Source organism: Pleurodeles waltl, chromosome 5, assembly GCF_031143425.1.
Source record: "Pleurodeles waltl isolate 20211129_DDA chromosome 5, aPleWal1.hap1.20221129, whole genome shotgun sequence".
Taxonomy (NCBI): domain Eukaryota; kingdom Metazoa; phylum Chordata; class Amphibia; order Caudata; family Salamandridae; genus Pleurodeles; species Pleurodeles waltl.
In genome coordinates, this window is record NC_090444.1 from 1,363,299,838 (window position 1) to 1,363,316,230 (window position 16,393).

The window sequence follows — 16,393 nt, forward strand, 5'->3', positions numbered from 1 at the left end:
CCGGTTAACATCAGAAAAGAACATCAACATGAGACCATGAGGGGCCTCACCATTTTGGTCCAGTTTGATGTTTATACCACACAAAACACAGTAGGTGAAGCCTAAAATCACCTAAAATCAAGCCTAAAAGAGATATGTAAATGCCATATTGGAACTTGTAATGAGTGAACTTGAGCCCTAATTAAACATCTTGGGTTCTGCATTAAAAGTCAGCATGTAAAATGGGCATCATCTTGCATCCCAGGTTGAAAGGAACCGACTGGCCTGTAGTAAAGCGGTAGTCCTACATCTTATAATTACATAAATTATCATTTCAAAATGTGATGAATGGTGTGAGAAAATGCTGCTATTTGCTTGATCATCTCTATTTTTTAGGAACTATGCTGTTTGTTTTTAGACTCTCCTCACCAGGACTCTACTTACCAGGCCCCTGCACATGCGCTCTGAGTCCTAAAATATTGTTGAAAAGGTTAACATTCCTGAATGACACACTTAACTTTCCTATAAGTTCCTAGTATTGGTACACTGTGTGTCCAGGACCTATAGGTTACATGGCACTAATGGATTGTAGCACTTATTGTTCCACCAATAAAGTGACCATGTAAACCATGACTATAGGCCTTCCATAGCAGCCCTTGAGTCATGCTGTTTGCAACCTGCCATTTTGACCTGTCAAAGCACTCTTTTTCCAGGCATAAACCTTCCTTTTAAATAGCAGAAGTCACACCCACGGTGGGCCTTACCGACCATAAGGCAGGGTGCATTGAATTTAGAAGAAAGGCATATTAATGTAATGTTGTTACATGTCCTTACAGCAATAAAGTCCACCAAACCTGTTTTTCACTGTAGCAGAGCTGACTGTGCCATAGAAAACACTGCATTACTTTATTGCACTTAATATAGCTAACTTTAGATCGGTACCTGCTAGAAAAATACTTCAAACACCCATTTTCATAGTTTAGCAAAATACAAGGTAATACTAAATTCTATTTCAGAAATAGTGACATTAGAAAGTCAATATTTTTCTGCCTAGGAGTAGCATTTACAGATTTAATCATCAGCAGTCACCTGGCAGCCGGCTGAACCTCTGCAAGGTGGCTCCCAAAAAATGGAACAAAGGAGCCTTGGGTATGAGGAGGTATGATCTCCTCCTGACAAGGTGGCCCGGGAAATGTGCCTACCAACTGCAAACATTTTAAAGGGTCATCCCCTGTCAGTGACAGATGTAACTCACACTTAAACCAGCCTTCCCATTGTCCAGAGTGGATGGCAACAGTCCATTGTGGGGCAAACCTGTTTCAGAACTAGTTTGAAAGGGAAGTTTACAAGGGAAGTTGCTCTTTCCAGAGCTCTGCCCAGGGGAAGAAAGATTCTGCATCTTAGAGTTTGGGGTAGCAGTACACTGTGGGATTGCTAAGACCAAAACCCCAGGAAATTATGTCAAAGTGGGTGACATTGCCCCTGGAAACTTTACTCCATTTATCAGGAAGTTTCTCCCTCCTACAAGCTAGTGCTAGGCAGAAATGTGGTACCACTAGGCACCTTCTTCAGAACACATCTGGGCATGTGGAGAACATTATAAGGATTGTACCTGCTGTTGAACCTGTGGAGAGAACCCTTAAGGGCTAGACCTGCTTCTGCTTGTACCTAGGTCAAAGATGCGGACTCCAAGGGTGAGTTGGTTGATTTCCTGTTAAAGTACAGGACCGCAAATGCTGCAAGAAGTCTACTTTTTCCAAGAGCCCTATTGTCCAGTTCCAACTCAGTTTGTCTTAGACAGTATTGATAACTTCTGTGAAAATAAGTCCTAACTTCCAAGTTGTGCAACACCAGGACCTGGATTCTTGGCTGGTGCTAGACTGTATAACTATGACCCTAAAATCTACAAAACTGGAGACTTAGAAACTTCTTTAGAACTTTTTCTCAAGAGGACCAGCAGATACCAGGACCTATGTCAAAGCCGCAGCCCCTCAGTTGAATCACCAGTCAGATTCAGCTTGCCAGTTTCCACTGCTGAAAAGATTTCACTTCCAGAAAAGTTTCTAAGTAGGAACATAGAGGTCATCATAGGGGACATTCAACAAGGCCTATGTAAAACAGCACATGAGTGCCTATGAGGCCTTCCTGGATACATATCTCTGATTTTGACCTCTCAAAGGTTTCCCGCTGTCCACTCGACCATACCAAGATTCCCACCCAAGCTGAGGCTCACTCTTAAGACCTGAGCTTCACCAGGACGCTGCCATTGAGCCCTCCTTCAGAACCAGCTTGCAGCTCAACCCTGTTGTGTCCTCATCCTCGGATGTGTCCTCATCCTCAGACGCACCCCCTCCGCCTGGAACGACTCCTGGTGGCCCACCGCCCTCGGACCCCCACCCACCCCAGCCAGCCACGCACGAAACCTCAGCTTCGTCCTCGACTCTGCTCTCACCATGTCCAAACAGATCAACGCCGTCTCCTCTTCTTGTTTCAACACCCTCCGCATGCTCCGCAGGATCTTCAAGTGGATTCCAACAAGAACCAGGAAGACGGTGACTCAAGCCCTCGTCAGTAGCAGACTTGACTACGGCAACGCACTCTACACCGGCATCCCAACGAAAGACATCAAACGACTCCAACGCATCCAGAACGCATCCGCCCGCCTTATCCTCGACATACCCCGCCAATGTCACATCTCCCCCCACCTGAAGGACCTCCACTGGCTCCCTGTGGAAAAAAGGATCACCTTCAAACTCCTCACCCACGCACACAAGGCTCTACACAACACCGGACCCACCTACCTGAACACCAGACTCAACTTCTATGTCCCCACACGTCAACTCCGCTCTGCCAACCTCGCCCTCGCCATCGTCCCCCGAATCCAGCGCAAGACCTCTGGCGGCAGATCCTTCTCCTTCCTCGCCGCCAAGACCTGGAACTCTCTCCCCACCTCACTACGCCAGACCCAGGACCTCCTCACCTTCAGGAGACACCTCAAGACATGGCTCTTCGAACGCTAGCAGCACCCCCCCCCCCTCCCCAGCGCCTCGAAACCCTGACGGGTACATAGCGCGCTTTATAAATTCACTGATTGATTGATTGATTGATTTGATGACCATTGACCAGAATCATTCTCCAGAAAATCCACAAAAACAGAAGATAAATTTTCCATCACGACAAACCTTGTCCCTATACCAGACTGGCAGTGGCTAGGCATCAGCCTTCACTTTTGACTTTGACCCAATTAGCACCTTGTACTTTTAGGCGCTAATGTGACTTAAATCTTCTACAAATTATATCTCTGGTTCCCTACATCTAATTTTTGTTATTTCGGTCCCTACTGGTTCATTACATTTTATTATTATTTATAAATTGGGTTGATTGTCTTGTTGTTTCTATTTTACTAACTACTTTGATACTGATAAATGCTTTACACATTTCTCCTAAGTTAAGCCTGTCTGCTCTTTGTTAGAGTTACCAAGGGTGGATATAAGATTTAAATTATTGAAACCTAACTGGACCTGATATGGAATTGTAACATTATTATATGGTTAGGACTCATATCCCCTCCCAGAATCCACATTCTCACACATGGTATCACTATCTTGGAAAATAGTTACAGTACAGATCTACTTGTTTACTATTCTATTGAAAAAATAAATAAATATATCAACGTTCCTGATAACGTGTTGAGAGATTTTATGGTTGTAAAACATAACATCTACTAACCACAGGAGTTATCTTCAGTAAAAACAATTTAATTTGAACATAGAGTAAGAAAGCAAATGTTGGACAATATCTGCTTTATTTGTTGTGTGGAAGGTGTGGTGACTTGGTGGCATGCCATGCGCCATCTTTAAACCCCTATTTCTATCTTACCGGAATCAGTGACCGAGAAACCGGAACTCGCTGGAATAACATGTGTTGCAGAACAAAGACGTGATCTTGGAAATGGTTCAGCAGTTTAAGTTGGATGTATTGTGCCCAACACTAGTCTTTAATAGACGTTCAAAAAACTAAACATTAGTTATTTGGAAAAAATCTCTCTCTATATATGATGAAATAGATAATGCCCTATTTAATACCTCTTTTGCATTATTGTGGCTTAAGGGCCTCAAATCAAAATGAAAAATGTGAAATCATCTGAAGATAGTTAATGTGTAATTTATGTCAGTGGGACTTGCAGGCCTCAAAATGAGGCTGAGAAAATAGTATCATCTGAAAAACAGAAGAACGAGTCACCATTGTACTTTTCAAGGAAGAGATGTAATTTTCAGACTTTGATGCAGATTATATTTAAAAACATAGGGGCATCCCTAGTGCTACCATGTGCCGCCATGGACTCATTTTTTATGCTAAGGGGGTGCTAAGGTGACTTTCCCCTGTGCTGTATTTACAAGTGGCGCAATGCTTGCACTGTGCCACTTTGCAACCCCTTGTGCCACATTATGCCTGCGTCAGATATAATGTATGCAAGGGGGCATCCGACGCAGGGAGGCCCATAAAAATGGTGCAGTGAAATTTACATTTTACTGCGCCATTTTTTCGAACATCTTTGATGCCTGCTCAGACCAAGCGTTAAAATGGCGCATCCATTTTAAGCAATGGGCCTCCCTGTGCTTTGCTGCACTAACGTTAACATTTTTGATGTTAGTGTAGCAAAGCATCGCAATAGCATCGAAAATGTTGATCCTATTGTCCTAACGACCACCATGGTGCGCTGTATTGTAAATATGGTGCAACCATTGTGTTGTTAGGTGGAGCAGGGGCGACGCAAGAAAAGTGGCGCATCGGGACCGATGCGCCACTTTCTTGTAAATATGTCCCATAACATCTTCCATCTTGTTCTGAGCTTCTGAGAATCTACTGTTTCGTATTCACAAAGAATACTTTTATTTAGCTACTAAAAATGCATTTAGTAGATTGGTATTGCAGAGCCAACATTCCTATAGCAGGTACCTGCCAGTATTCCTTTATTTCAATGAGTATTTCTGTTTCTGTGTGTCTGAGGGCATGAGAAATCAACATTATATCCAAACCACAGGAAGACAACACAGAATCAGATGATTTCTCACCCAAACACCTGTCCTTACTTTCTTCTAGTTCAAGGAAATGTCGTCCTAATAACACAAAAAACAGTGAAATTGGAATATGTTGCTGTTTGCCTTTCATTCTAATTGTAAAGGTGATACATTGCCTGCAGCGAATAAACGTGTACGACCTAAACAGGTCGGTCAATTGCCCACAACATATTTATGCTTATTTAAAATTCTCTTTGGCTTTTTCGTATCATTTTCTTCTAGAAGTTATTAAGACAATGGAGTGGAAGGTTTCAGCTTTAAGGTGGCAGTAACATAAATTTAACAGCAAAAAAATCATCTTGAAACATAGAAATCATGTGATCGTCTCCATGCTCACATGCTGTAAAACTAAACAAACATGCCTTTGGGGTTGCCTGTAGCAATGTAACTTCAATGGGGAAAGTCTGCCCGAAATAGGAAGGTGCTGTCGATATTCTGCTACTTTGGAAGCTCAGATGGTTTAGGTCTAGTCAACAGACAATCCTTTTGTTTGCCATACATAACATACTTAGGCCCATATTTATACTTTTTGACGCACAACTGCACCAATGCAGTTGTGCGTCAAAAATGTTACCGCCGGCTAACGCCATTCCAACGCGCCATGCGGGCGCCTTATTTATGGAATGACGTTAGCCGGCGCTGCGGACTGGTGTGCGTAAAAAAAATGACTCACACCAGGCAGCACCGGCGTATGGGAAAATGGGGTTTGTGCGTCAAAAAATGGTGCAAGTCAGGTCTGAGGCAAAATTCAGGCCCAAACCGGATTTGCGCCACTTTTTTTACGCCCAACCTCCATTGACATGACTCCTGTCTTAGCAAAGACAGGAGTCATGCCCCCTTGCCCAATGGCCATGCCCAGAGGACTTATATGTCCCCTGGGCATGGTCATTGGGCATAGTGTCATGCAGGGGGGCCCAAATCAGGCCCCCAAATGCCACAAACAAAAATCGTTAAAAAATACTTACCCAAACTTACCTTTACTTCTCTGGGATGGGTCCCTCCATCCTTGGGTGTCCTCCTGAGGTGGGCAAGGATGGCAGGGGGTGTCCCTGGGGGCAGGGGAGGGCACCTCTGGGCTCCTTCCGAGCCCACAGGTCCCTCAACGCCTGCCCTGACCCAGGCGTTAAAAAACGGCACCCATCAGGCTGTGCGCTATTTTTTAAGGCCCACCCCCTCCTGTGCGTCAAAATGACGCCAGAGTATAAATAAGGGGCACAGGCCTTAAGGTCATTTTTTGGAAGGGAACGCCTACCTTGCATATAATTAACGCAAGGCTGGTTCCCCCTTCCAAAAAATGACGCACATGGTGGAATTTTGACGCCCATGGGGTCGGGCGTCAAAGTATAAATATGGGGCAGGTTTTGCGCTGATTGTGCGTCAAAATTTTTGACGCACATTCGGCGCAAACAGAGTATAAATATGCCCCTTAGAGTGGGCATTGCGTCGGTCTCTTTTTCATGATTGAATGGCTTCTCTTGTGTCTGCTCTTGATTCCGTTCTATTTTTGGGTTAGTTCCGACCATAAGTACTTTGACTCACAGTCATTTAATTGGCTGAGTTGTATCTTTACTGCTGACTTGATTACACTCTTTGTTAGGTCTCAGCTGCAGACAGATTTAGTTGCCTGTTGGCCAGACCTATTGTTTTTAATATACATAGAGTAAGCTTTGGCTCAGCCCCCTGCTCGTGATTGGATGTCTTTGTTATCTATCTGATTTCGTTGTTTGTGATTCAGTAGCTTTCCTTCGCTGTATTAGTCCCATCTAGGAGCATTTTGGCCTCACATTTCTCCTGTAGAATGAGTTATATCCTTCCCCTTTCAGATGGTGGAACTCTTTATTTTACTATGAACACTTCAAGGATGTACATGTTTCATCCTCCCTTATGTGTAGCTGCTCCCTCACATTCCCCTTTCCACCCCTCCAAGTTAAGATTTTGCTTTACCTGTCTCTCTCACCATTTTATTTGATTTTCTTTTTTAATTCAGCCACCCCTTACCTCTCGCCTCTCATTGGCCATTCCTTTCCACACACACTTCATTTGCTCCAAATTTGTTTCTTCACCGAGAGTAAGAGAGGCAAAAACAAACAAAGAGGAAGGGCAGAGGGAGAGAAAGACAGAATAAATGTCAGAAAGGGAGCAACCAAGAATTGGCACGAGTGACACAGAGGGACAGAGAATGCCTGGTAGTGCATTAAGGAGGCATGAGAAAGATTTAGGACTACACTTACTTTGATTTCTAAGAAGAGGTTTGGGCACCGGCAGATAATTTGTTTACAAATTGAGCCCTGGGTGCTAAGCTCAGCTGTGTGCCTGTACTAGGCTATGAACTGTATTCAAAGGCATGTATTTGGTTGTTCCACATTTAAATGAGCTGCCTAATGTGCATTGTTCTCCTATCTATCGAACCTTCTCTCAAATGCTGTTATTTTCTTAAATGTGTAGATTTCTTCAGAATTAAAATTAAGATCCCGTTAACCATGTTTATCTTTATCTCTCAGTTCGCCAAAGTCAGATTTATTGTTCTTTAACTCAGACAGAGTTTGCCCTCATCTCTCTGGGCTGGTGCATGTCCATTATTGGAAACTGATAAGCATTGTTTCAACAATTTTACTACTACTTCTGCTACAGATACTACTATCAAAGCTACTATACACCAAATTATGCCCATGACAGGCTATTTGGTTTCTATTGCCCAAGGTTTACTATAATATGAATATTATGTTAGTAACACAATCTTAAAATATATAGGAGCAGATTTAAGGAAAGTAGCGCTGCACCCAGTGCAGCGCAACTTTCCCTGCACCCTTAGCGCCCCACCGCCACCATGTGTGCGCTGTATTTAAAATACAGCATACCATGGCGCACGGTAGGGGGCAATAGCGTCATCATTTGTGATGGTATTTATGTACTCTGCATGAGTAGCGCCAAAATGCTGCCACTACTCCTGCAGAGTACATAGGGGCCCATCATAAATCACAATATGTTCTGAGCAGGCATTAAATTGCTGAAAACAATGTTGCAAGGAAATCTCTTAGATTTCCTTATGCCATTATTTCAGCCCCCCTAACGGGGGAATGCCCCCCTTGCTACATTATGCCTGGCACAAGCATAATGTGGTGCAAGGGTTTACAAAGTGGCACAATTCAAACATTACATCACTTTGTAAAAATGGCGTGAGGGAAATGCCACTTTAACACCACATTTGCCTCAAAATAAATGCCACAAATGTGGTGCAAGGTGGCACTAGGGGCTTATAAATATGCCCCATAGGATTTCTATTCAGGATTTGGGGTAGCAAAGCAATCTGGGTAATGCTATAAAATGTTTCAAAGCTATTTAATTAAATCTTTATAATCTTAAAAAAATTAACAGTGACATCTGTTATTTTCTAACTTGAGTGGAAACAAACTTTATATTAATGTACTTTTATCTCCCTGAGGCTTAAAACTAGATTTACCAGTCAGCCTCTCCATAGCTGGAATACTCATCCTAGGTTAGGACAATAACTTACATCTCAGTCCAACAAGAGCAAATGGGTGTAACGTTTTAACCACTTAGCAGAAATGGTCTATCTTCAAGTGCACAGGAAGAGTTGGCAGAACAGAGGGCCTTCAGATGCTAGGGAGGGTTTCTCCTATTTGTTTCCCAGACCCTCCTAGGTAGCCAGACTACAGTAACAGTAGGGAAGAGAACCAATTTGATCCCTGCCTCCAGGGGGGAGGAGAGCTTATCTAAATAGGAGTACATCTAAGGAGCTGAAAACATCCCTGCCTGGAGGCAGAATGGTTCAGCGATATTGAAATGGAAGCTTGTGGGCAATTCAAATGAAAGCCAAAGAGGAAGTGCTGCAAAAAAGAGGGGGAGGATTGCAAGAAAGTCCTCAGGACTGGGTGCCAAATTTCTCAAAATACTGGCTAGTGCACAGGATAAATCTGACACAGGCAGGTGAAAGTAAATGAGAACTCTGTCACTACTCTGAGGGACACTGGAGCCAGACAGACCATGGTAGTGGAAAGGCTGGTTTCCTAGGAGCAGTACACCAGTCAGGTGTCTAGTATAACTCAGGCCCAGGGACAGGACTTTATCCGCCCCATGGCCCTTGTATTCCTGGAGTAGGATGGGGAGGTGACTCAGAGAAGGGTCACAGTTAGTCACCAGATGCCCATTGACTGTATTCTGGGGAATGAGGTGCCATCTGTAATAGAAGAGCTAGGAAGGGCAGCTACCCAGGGTACCCTGAAGCTCAGACATTAGGGCATACCACTCCCAAACGGAGGGTACAGAGGCCCTGATGAAGGGGGAGGAAGGACTCTTCCCTGACTCCTGTTCAGACTCGGGGTAAACATCCTGAGCTGAGTGACCAGTCTCACGCTTCTCCCCTGGACTGGTGGGAAGGAAAGTGAAAAAAAGGTGTCTAATATCTCTGGCTTTTGCCCCTCACTCTGCGAAATTATAGAGGTCAGAGATCCCTGGATGGCCTGGGTCCTGGCTCTTGACACCGACAGTTGTCAGTGGCCTCTGTTGGTTGCTGTCCTTATGGGTAGAGTTTTCCTTTGGTTGGGGCCTGAAGTCTGATCCAAGGGTTGGAGTAGATCCATCACTTTGTAGGCCATGGCGGCAATGCCTACCTACCAGGAAGCATTTGTGAACAAAATACGGACAGGTGCTGCATAAATGGAGTCCATAGGTGAGGAGAAGGGTACCCCATGGGTCAGTCTAGTGGCTCAGGCTAGTGTAGACCAAGGGATCAAACTGAATTCAGAGGGGCATAGAACTGGCAAAAGCCTCTGCAGTAGAGAGCCAGTGTCAATGTTCTATCACTTGAGCAGGGAAGTCCATCAAGGTATTGCTTAGTCTCCCCTGGCTTTAGGCTGGAGGTAGGTCCTGCTGGTTGTTGGACCTGGTCCTCTCTACAGGCTCATCCCCAAACGTTTTGCCGTTTACCCTCCACTATTTATTAAATTTCTTTTTGTTATCCAAAGAACTCTGTGCACTTTATTATTAAATGCTACCGGTGGGCCTGCAGCACCAATTGTATTATCACTTAAGTAGCAAACATGTCCCAGGCCTCCATCTGAAGTCTGAATGCAGTTTTAAATTGCCAATATGACTTGGCATTGAATCCCCTTGTGAATCCTTAAACTCCCCTTTTTATTACATGGAAGACACCCCTAAGGTAGGCCCTAGGTAGCCATATAGGGCAGATTGCTATGTAATTCAAAGGTTGGACATGTATTGTTAAATTTTACATGTTCTGGTGGTGAAAGACGTTCACATTTCTTTTTTTCAGTACTGTGAGGCCTACCCCTTTCATAGGATAACATTGAGGATTCTTTATTACATTTAATAAGCTGTAATTGCAAATTGGGGACAAGAATCTAACTCATGTTTGGTATCTATGCAATTGGAATGATAAAACCTCTTTAATGATAAAGTGGGATTTTTCAGCACAATTTTGAAAATGTCACTTTCAGAAAGATGGAATTTTACTGCCCTTAGCCCTTTTGTGCATGGAGCCTGTCTTGGGTCATATGACTGGGTGTAGGTCAGATAGACTTTGTGTATTCTTCCCAGAGAGGAAACAAGCATTACAATGTGGTCATCACCACCACTGATAGTTACCACAAAACAATTACCAGGAATGTACTGTTACCAAGCATGCTTTTACCACACATGCCTTTACAATGAATTTTGTTTATATGAGACATATATGTCGTAAAGGTTTTAAAGGTAAGGGTTATTTTTTTACTTTTTGAAAAGGCATAAAGGTTGAAGGCTCATGCATGATAAAGGTTTTACAGGTAAGTACAGGTCAGCATATATATATATATATATATATATATATATATATATATATATATATTCACTGAAAAGACAAATGTTACAGGGGCGTTACAGTTAGGTTCTGAATTTACTCATACACAACCATAGAAATTCAGAAGTTGTAGTAAGAGTTCTTACAAGCAACTATAACTCATGCCCTTAGATAACTATAACTCATGTCCCTGTAACCCTTAGTATTTTCAGTGAATTTCTAAGTTTTTTAAAATTCTATTTCCTAACTCTAATGTCTCTGTAGCCTTTGTTTTTTTTCAGTGAATTTCTACATTTTTTAATGTAAAGTAATTTCAATTACTATACGTTAATCCAATCACCACCACGCATGCCTTTGGCTGTGCACTGCGGCAGTTGGCCCTAAACCCTGACCTGCAGTCAGGCCCTGCACCCAACACCTGCAGCCACCCAACCCTGCCCTGCACATGGTCAAAGGCCATGTGCAGTCAGGCTTGGCCACAGGGCCTAGCCTGTAGCCAGTCCCTGTGGCCAACCCTTATAACAACCCAACCCTGCACAGGCCCCCCTTATCAGACTGATCTCGGCTGGGGGACCCCTTCCCCCAGAGTCCAACCTAAATATTATTATTTTTTGGGAGGGAGGAGGGGTTGCGCTGCCCCCTCTGCCCGATCTCAGCCCAATAGACCCCATCCCCTAGGGGCCTGACCCAAATATTAAATTTTGGGATGAGAGGGCCATGCAGCCCCCTCCTCAGGCCGATCTCGGCCCTGGGTACCCCATCCCCAGGGCATAGACTAATTCATACTTTTTTTAGTTTTTGGGGGAGAGGGGGGGGGGGGTTGCGCGTTCCCCCTCCCCAGGCTGATCTCGGCCCTGGGAACCCCATCCCACAGGGCCCTGTCATGTGTCCTCCAGGCTTAAGTGTAGACTCTGCATTTAACATTGGTAGTACTTAATTCAAAGAAGGAATGCCATGTGTAGCTTTATCACAGGTTAGAACTCTGTCCTGTTTGTGTCTAATAGACTTTGATGACAGGTAACTAAATGCTGATTAAAATTTTGTGATAGAGTACAACTGTTTGAGAAACCTGTATGCACCTCATTTAGGACACTATGCAGTCTATGAAAAACTTAGATTATTACCAAAACGAAAAATTGTGAAGGATCATACTGACGTTTCTGAGAAAAAGAGACAAAAACCAAAGGAATAAGTATTGGAGAAAAACTAAAGTAACAAAGGTGGTGAAGTTGTAGGTTATAATTTTTCAAACAAATCTGGAGTCAACTGCTATGCCAATGTAGCTCTCAATGCACTATTCTCTTTACCTGCTTTGATTCATGCAATTAAACAGAATAAGGAAGATTATGCTCTGCACTCGTTATATTGTTAGAATGCTTGTCTTGTGCTAGAAGTAAAACATATGCTGCATCTTATATTGGAGATCTTGTTGATGTGAGCACCTGATCTGTACAGTTCAAACAAAACACTAAAGAAGATGCACTATAATTCTTGATGGTCATGATTGGTATCTTAGAGAAAGAGATGGTACCTATTGAAGAACTATTTGGACTAAGTTACTCATGGCAGCACGACTGTGAAAATTGTTGCTTCTCTTCAAAAACAGAAGTACGTTCATAACGATTTATCTAGTTAGCTCTACCAGCCTGTAAAACTATCAGTTTTGACAAGTTGTTGAAAGACGCTTTATAAAATAATACGTGCACAAAATACAACTCAGATCTTCTATCAACTTTGAACATACATAGATCTGGCAAGTATATTACAACGACAAAATAAGGCATCATACTGTCGAATGGGATGATGTTTTTCTAAGGGATTGCAAATCTTCAACTATTCCTACTGTTGGATGGAAATCACAGTCATAGTACTAAACTGGAAATGGAGATTACAAACTTTGAACTAGAAGAAACATCTACAAAAGATACAAAGCAAGGCTGCCAAAGTTCTGTTTCAAGAACAGCTGGAAAATAATTTAAATAATAATACCACAGATACAGGGGTTAATTACGAGTTTGATGGACTCCATCTGTCAAACTCCCATCAAGGGTCTCCGCCACCTACATGGCAACCTCCCTGACAGAGTTATTATGGGTTTCCTGCTAGGTCAGCGGGAGGAAACCTACTGATTCATACACTAATACTCCCAACCATACACTATTGCATAGTCTAAAAGATCCAGACACACACTGATGCCTATATTATCACTCCCAAGCACACACTGATGCATACAGTAACTCATCCAGGCACACACTGATGCATACAGTTACACATTCAGGCATACACTGATGCATACGCTTCCACATGTAAGCAGATGCATGCAGTGACACGGCCAAGTGCACACTGATTCATACACTATCACACGCAGGCCAGGCACACACTGATCAATACACTGACACATCCAGGGACACACTAATGCATACACCAACCCATGCATGCATAAACTAATGCATAGAGTAACACATGCAACAACACATTGTTGCATACACTGACGGATCCAGGCAGATACTGATGCGTACACTGACAGATCCAGGCACTCACTGATACATACACTTACTGAACCAGGCACACACGGATGCATCCCCTGACACAGCCAGGCATACACTGCTGCATTCACTGACACACCATGACACACACTGATGCATACAAGGTCACACGCAGGGACATACTGATGCATACTCTAACACATCCAGGTAGACACTACTTTATACAGTGACACACCCAGGCACACACTGACGCATACACTGGCACACTCCCCGCTCAAGACATTAACAGCACGATGGAGATTGGAGGACTGTAACTCAATATACTGTCATTATTGTGAAAAGACAATAGAGTCACTTGCGCACTTTATGTTTTTTTGCCCTAGATATTTGGTACCTAGAAAGAAGTGGATTGCCCCGCTATGTAGGTTAATTGGGATAAGGGAATGGAATACAGCATTACGGCTTCTGACAACTGACACAAATGATAAAATAGTATTTTCAGTTGTGAGATACTTGCAAGTGCATGGGCTATAAGAACTAAAGAATTGCCATAATTGTGTGTTTTTTTTTTTGGTCTTAGATCATATTTATTTAATATAATAGGTTTTAACTAGTTGGAGAAAGATATAATGGCCTAATATTTTACAGTTAACATTTTGGGATCTTAAGGTTTTAAGAATAATGTTTGCTTGCACTGTTTTTTACAACTTTGTGATCTTACAACTTATTTAGGACTTTTGAAGTAAACATTGGTATCCTTTGCTTAACTCCTCTCTCCTAAAATTGATTACTGTCATCAATAACAAAATAGTTTTCCTAGTTGCGTGATACTTGCAAAGTACACCGGATACAAGGAACAGAGAATTGCCATAACTGTGTGTTTAACACATTGGTTTTAGATTATATTTATCCAACATAACAAGTTTTAATTGATTGGAGTTAAGATAAAGTGACCTAATACATTATATTTAGTACTTTGGAATTTTAGGTTTTTAAAAACAATGTTTGTCTGGCATCGTTTTTTCTTTTATGTGATCGTATAACTTATCTAGTTTTCTTAAAGTAAATTGTGTTACCTTTTGATCATTTCTTCTCTCTTATAATCGACATGTCGTTCAATCATGATATGGCGTTTTATTGTTTACTTTTATGGCTTATAGCCGAAATAAAGTTACTCTTTGATTTGATTTGATTTGATTTGACACACCTAGGAACATACTGATGCATACACTGACACAGCCATGCAAACAATGATGCATATACTAACATATCCAGGCACACACTGATGTATACACTACCACATCCAGAGACACACTGATGCATACACTAACACACCCAGAAACACACTCATACATACATTTTTGGAAAGTGGATTACTGGTAAGGGCAGGTAAGTACTTATATTTAGCAATAGGCCACTAACCCCCAGTAGGTCCAGTCATGTCTCAATAAATTAATCTCCGCTCAACCCTTGGTAGCTTGGCAATGAGCGACAAGGCTTAACTTAGGAGACAAGTTTGTAAAGCAATTAAAAATCACAAAACAGTAAATAAGTGAAACAAAAAATTAAAATCCAACACACATTTTTAAAATTAGAGTATATTTTTATCTTTAAAATGACACGAAAAAAATTAAAATTGGATAATGGAAAGCATAGATATGAATTTTTAAAGAATTAATGTTTTCTAGCGCATAGAAACTAAAAGCGCCAATCTGGTCATCTGGTTGCACTAGATCAGGGCAAAGTCAAAGTGCTCGGCTACAGCAAACGGGAGACCTCAGTCAAAAGTTTATTTTTAGACTTAGTCTTTTTGTGAAGATGTCCTTCAGTGGGAAGAAGTCACCAATCTGACCCAACCTCTCTGGACCCCTCTTCGGATATGCATCACAGGAGACCTCGTGAAGAATTCTACTTTAAGACTTAGATGATTTTGTAGGGCGGAAAGCTTCATCTGGGCCAAAGCTGATGTTGATCCAACGTCCCTGGAGCCCTGCTCAGATACGCTGCATTGGAAGTCCCAGTCAACTTTCTACATTCGAACTTTGTCAAATTTTTTGGAGCTTTTTCCTGCCGAAGGGGAATGACCCTCCACAGCAAGCCAATTTCAATGTGAGATCGTCGGATCACCTTTCCATGAGCCCCTGGTGAAGTCCTAGAAGTCTGAAGGGCCCGGGATTTTCAGCGGGATGGGCCTGCAAGTCAGCAAGGTAGCGGTTGAGGTAAGCCAGCTTGACTCACCACGGTGGGTCAGTGCCTTTATGGAGCTTTTTTCCAAAAGTTCTCCAAATTTTTCCAAAGTTCTGGATCTTCTTCCAGAAAGTCTGAGAAGGTCCTTTAGGAATCCACAACTCACCCAAGGTTCCAGAAGCTCTGAGTTGCTCCTTGAGGGTTAGGACTCCAACCCCCAGAATGCACCTCGTTCAAATCCAAAAATGACCACTAGCCACTGGTCAGCTAGTCAGTTCCTTCAGGTTTTGATGCAGGGGACTCTGGTTAGCTATCTTTCACAGAGCACAGGCCCTGGGATTGGTTAGCAGTACACCAGCAAAAAGTAAAAAATGGGAGCATAAATTTAGGGGGTCTCGGTAATCAGCCCTGTTTTCTCACACAGACCATGGTAGTGGAATTCCAGTTTCTCCAGAGGAGTACACCAGTCAGGTGTGCAGGATAACACAGGCCTAGGGGCAGGTCCTTGTCTGCTCCAGGTGGGGCGATGTGCCAGAGAATGGTCATAGTTAGGCTTTGGATGCAACAGACTGCCGTCTGGGCCATGAGTTGCGACCGGTGTCAGGAGGGCTGATAGGGCGGCCTCCCAGTGAGCTTGAAAGTTCAGCCATCTGGGAGTTACACTCCAAAGCCGAGGGTATAGAAGTACAGATGGAGGGGAAGCAGGAGGAGAGAAAAAGAAGGGTACCTAATACCTAGGGCTGTTGCCCTCTACTCTGAGAGACCGCAAAGGATAGCGGCCTGGATGGCCTTGGGCATGGCTCGTAACACTGACAGATGTCAGTGGCCTCTGTTGGTTACTG